The sequence below is a fragment of the Capsicum annuum genome, chromosome 12 (assembly GCF_002878395.1).
Source record: "Capsicum annuum cultivar UCD-10X-F1 chromosome 12, UCD10Xv1.1, whole genome shotgun sequence".
NCBI lineage: Eukaryota > Viridiplantae > Streptophyta > Magnoliopsida > Solanales > Solanaceae > Capsicum > Capsicum annuum.
In genome coordinates, this window is record NC_061122.1 from 42,396,411 (window position 1) to 42,402,405 (window position 5,995).

The window sequence follows — 5,995 nt, forward strand, 5'->3', positions numbered from 1 at the left end:
ATCTAATAGTCTTTCCCCATTCATGTGGGGATTTCTAGATTTTTAAGAGGTGTGAATGAAAAATGAATAGGTGTTTTTTTAAAAAGACACCAAGAAAAAGGGTGAAATTTGAATAGACACCTTTTCACTTTGATGGTTATGACCTTTCTAATGGGTTGTAACCTTTTCGAATAGTTGCACCTGTAGACACATGATTTTTTACCCTCCCCGAGTTTTAACCTATTTTTTTGGTATTAAATATTTATATTTATTCGATATTTATTAAACTCTTATTGTATTTTTCTTATAAATTTTAGAGAAAAATAAACAAATAAATAAAGTTATGTTTGGGGATATTATTATTTGTTACTTTTACATAATATGAAAAGTTTCAAAAAATAAAATAATATATTTTTCTTTTAATTTAAATTTCAATAAATAAGCTAGTAATTTTATTGTTTTTCTTAATTATATTTGATTTTTAAGTTAGTTATACTTCTATTATATTATCTTAAGTTTTAAAATAAAAATTACTTAGTTAATATTCTTTTATTATTATTATTATTATTATTTATTTTTTATATAATTTATATATATATATATATATATATATATATATATATATGTATATATAAGGAGATAATTATCCTACAACTACCACAACCATCTGACACCCTCATTTTCTCCAACCTCTTCTCATTATCCACAATTGCACACCCCCTTCCTATATAACTCCCTTAACTCCCAGTTTATACGTAGATTTGAAACACAGACAAAAAAATAAAATAAAAATTGACGCAGAAAGAGAGAGGAAAAAAAAGTAAGACAATTAGAGAAAACAACAAAGAAGAAAGAAAGCGAGAAGGAAAAAAGAAAAACAAAATGAGAAACTTAGAAACAGAAGAAAGCAAGAAAGGAAAAGATTAGAAAAAAAGGGTCGAAGTGGTGAGGTTTCCGTTGGAGTTTTCAGACGTCTTGCGTGCTTCTTTTAATTAGTTCATTATACAGGTTCTTATTCGATTTTGTATTATTTATTTTTATAAGTTTCATGGAGAATCAAAATATGAATAAAGTTGTTTAACGGATTAATTTCATGCATTGTTTAGTATGTAAAAGTTCTCCTATTCTTGTATGTTATTTTCTTATGACTCTCTTTATATGGTGTTATCAACATGATATTTTTATTTGATTGAGTGTATAAATATTTTCATTTGAATATATTTCATCAATATAGTTTTCCTATTTGTCTGTTTATTCAAGTTAAAAGAAATTAAGGATCCTGTATTAAAATTTAAAGGCAATATTAGGCTTAAAAAAATGTTTCTTAAAAGTTTGTATGTTGAAATTTCTACCAACTTGTTTCCTTCGCTGAAAAGGAATAGGTTTAAAAAATGTTAGTAATATGTGGAAGAGTGAACTTCATGCAGAAAAATAGGGCCAATATAGGAAATGACTAAAGAAATGATATTCCATCGCTATGTACATGGCACAAAATTAAGGTGGGGTATGTGTCTTTTTGTTTGATTAAATGTTAATATGTTGTTGAATGCCATAGGAAGAAAATACTTTACTATAGAAATATATAAATTGTATGCTTTTAATGTGACTACTGATAATGGATTAATGGTAGAAATGTCAATAAGGCAATTTAGGTATCATGCCACTGATTTTTCTTTATTATGCTATAGTTGTTTTTAAAATCAAAGTACACTCTCTTTTAATTTTACCAATATATTAATAATAAAATATATGTCTATAATATTTATTATTCGTTATTTAGTTATTATAATAACTTTTTCCTATATTTGGCCATTGCCTTTGGTCATTGCTTTCCTTTTAATTTTTCTATGTAGTTTTCTTGTATATTTTTGTAAATATTATTAACTTTGTAGACAATTACACGATTGTGTGGGTCATGATGACATGTTTAAGATTTAATCAATTTACTAGTGTGAGTTTAAGCTGGATGGGATACGAATTTATTCTAAACTTATCACATAAAGGAAAAGAAAAGAGTGGAAATACCCATTTGTAAGGGAGCGAGATGAGTTGCGGAATAATTCAAAATTCGTAACAAAATAATAAAGAGAAAAAAATAATAAAAATGGATAATATAATATTGTTTCGAGGTCATAAGAGACAAACAAATGCCTTTGAACGCTAGATAAGCTTTAGACATGTTTAAAATATTTGTCTCGATTAAGAATATGGCGTGCACATCTTTCTGAAACGTTTAAAAATATTTCAAGGATCCAATAATGTACCTTGGTAAAAATTGTTCAAAAAATTAATTCCCACTAGCTTAATACAAGAGGTATAGATAGATACAAGATACTAAAATGAGCGATTTTAGGGCCGACTAACATAATTATCAAAATAATTTAGTCTAGATAAATTAATAAAGCGACCGTGCTTGAACCACGGGACTCGAGGGGTGCCTCACACCTTCCCCTCGGTCAACAGAATTCCTTACCCGATCTTCTATTTTCGCATACCAACAATAAAGAGTCATTTCCTTTTGATTAGGGATTCAAAAAGGTGACTTGAAATACCATAACTCAATTTCAAGTGGTGACTCTGTAAATAAAATAATCCCTACTCAATATTGTCACTGTAATTGAAAAAATCCTTCCAACTCGATCCCGTTGGGCAAAAAAGGGGTGTGACAGCACCCTTTTTGAAGAAGTGAACCTTTATGAACCATTGCTTCTTTTCTATACACCACCTTTTGGATATAAATATCTAATTTCTCCTCAATATGAATATATGATTTTTGAAAAAACAAACACTTTTATTCTTGAAAAAACTCAAGTGTGATTTGCTACAATTGAGTGCATTCGTAGTTTACCAGAACTTGAGGTACTGTTATTCTATTGAAGTGATTTATTTTATTCTAAGAGGATATATTTCATACCTAGGGTACTTGAGGAAAATAATTTTTTTAATAACACGTCGTAAATTCGATGGACTTAAAATATCTAATCGTCATCTTTTTCTAAATGTTTGATTTTGTTATTTTCTAGCAAATAGTTTGAACTTCTTTATTGTTCTTGAAGTTCATGTTGTAAATACAAATTTTATTAAAGGAAAAACAAAAATCTTAAGAAAATTATAAAAATATTATTTTTGTGCTTGTTTGGTGGGAAAAAAATCACCATCTACAAATCAAGTACTTGATTAATCTGTATCGGGACTGCTTTTGTGGAGATAAAAACCTTTTAATTTCTACTCTCTTAGTTAGAAGAATATAAAAATTTCACCGAGAAAATTAAATTGAAAATTTGATTTAAAGAATATAAAAAGTTCATTGATTCATTTAACTCTGTGTATTAATTTTTGGAGATCAAAACCTATGATTTTCTACTCTGTTTGAATTTGATTCTAATTTGAAGAATATAAAAGCTTCATCAGGTTTTAAACTTCGTTTAATTGACGATTTGAAGACATAAAAACTTCATCATTGACAAGAAATAAATTGTTTAAAAATTAAGTCTTTATAGTTATTATTCTAAAATATTAGAGTATTTGCCAAAGATTGACACAAAAATGAACCACTTTAAATATTTTGTAATAGAAACTGAAAATGCCTTCTTCTATCATAACCGCTGACGAAAAAGAAACCAATAATAATCTTAATCTGCTTAAATTTCAGAACTTGATCAAGTAATCTTTTTTTTTTTTTTGGGGGGGGGGGGGGGGGGTGCATCAAAGATAGAAATGGAATAAGGAAATTAAAGTTTACTGTAGATTTTATTTTGCTATGAAAATAATGTGGTAAACTTGAAAAAGCTAATCCGAAGGATCTTGATAAAATTCTTACTACTTGTGCTCTAGATCTTTTTATAGTTTTGTATAATGTACGATGTATGTTTTTCAGAAAAATCGTCAATTCTAATTGAATTTGTATAAAAGGGTTAAAGAATTTATTTTTAACAAACAAATAATTTGCGAAAAGAGAAGTAGACAGTTGTCATGGCCCGATCCTGAGCCTGGCCGTGACGGAGCCACCCCCTTAATCTTACCTGAAGAGCACAATAAAAGTAAACAGCAAAAGCTAACCAAACCAATGATAGATAGATGACACTAAAGGAAAATGCAAAGAGTCAAAACAAGACACCAATAACGTTCCTTTTTATCCACGAAAGCCTCTAAAATCAGAAATACCAACTAAAGTTGAGACATGGCCCCCATTATGACCATAGAGAATCTAAAAGTACTACAATAATAAAGAAAGAACAATGAAATGACAGGGCTTTCCGAAGAATAGAGGCTCATTACTTCATAGATGATCAACAAGAATACTCAACCACCTAATACTGCATAGGAGCAATAGAAAAACCCGCGGACCCTACATCATGAAACAATGCAAAGTCTAGGAACGGTCAGTTGGGAGAGCACTGGCATGTAACTCAGAAAAAGGAATAAAATAATGCTAATTTTAAAACCAGTCAAAACCACATTCATAACATTTATATATACATATATAGGATGTCATGATAGCGAAAAGGGTCATGAACATGCGAGTTTAAACCATTAGACTTAACTGTGTAGCTTACTCCGTCCTAAAGGTACCCATGGGTTATATGGGTTCATCTCCCCCTGCTGTAAGGACCTAGTACATGTTAGCCGCACGAACCGAGAAAAAATTGAGGAAAGGCTAAAGTCGCCAAGGTTATAACCCTCCCAATATATATATATATAATGCGTGCACCAAACACATGATCACATAGACCCCAACGCGGCAAACATGATTTTCAGTGTTGTTTTCCCAGGACCTACACCTTTACGGTGAGCTACACAATTTTCTTTTAGCTCAAATTAAAATAGTTTGCACATAAACCAGCCATAAACCTAGGAGTCATTAGTTAAGGAAATTACCACTTGGTATCATGTAACACCCCGAATCTGGTGTCCGGAATGCTACACGATGCTCATGACCCTGAAGGACTACAAGCTAACGCATGACTGATATCTGTACCTGTATACTGCATGATATACTGTATAAATGCAGAAACATGAATTGAAAGGCCATAAGGTTTAAAACTATAACATAACATCTGGGATAGGGTATAAATACCTAAAATAAAACTGTCTAAACATGATAGCCTGAACATGATAGTCTGCAAAGCCTCTAACTGACTGAACTGTCTGAATAAGGAGTTGATGGGATATTTCTCCAACTAATAAATTACTTAATGAGATAATAAAGAAATAATCATGTCCTCGAAGGATGAGGACTCACTGCTAACTGACTGTTGATATCTAGAATCTACTGGTACTATGGAGCTCATGCTTCGGAACCTATGGTATAAGACACCATAGCGCAAATGTGTCAGTACTTTGTATATACTGGTATGCATGGAAAGTAGGTTGGATGCATGGGGTTCATATGCATGAACACTACTGGCTAACTGACTAATATGAACATGAGAATACATGCATGAATATGTAGTAACTATATTTGAGATCGTGATAACATGAATTTATTGATAACTAACATAACTGATAACTGAATTCTGATGATTGATATAACTGATGACATGAGTGACTGTATCTGACAGTCCTAAATCCGATGGAACTATCTGAGTTCCGTACTGTATCTGAGTTGACTGTATCTGACAATCCTAAATTCTGTAGAATTATTTATGTTCTATTACTGAGATTGAATGACTATATCTAACAGTCCTGATTCTATAACCGAAACTATGGAAAGTAGTTATCTAACCGGCATGCCCCTAATACGCCATTATGGCTGAGTTGGGGTTTAATCTGTAACCCCAACTAGAAGGGTGTCAATATCACATCACTAGTAAGGACAAGCTGTGAGTGACCCTCATCTGACATTATCACTGAAAGAGAACGGTGGAGCCCTCATCTGACAGTGCTTATCCACCTTAATAACCCTCATCTGACAGTGTTGATGTCTCAATCTATGATGGCTACATAGTTCTGGAATGCAAGGATGACTTCTAAGAATCACACCCTCATCTGACAATGTGTGTTCCCATCCTTGGGT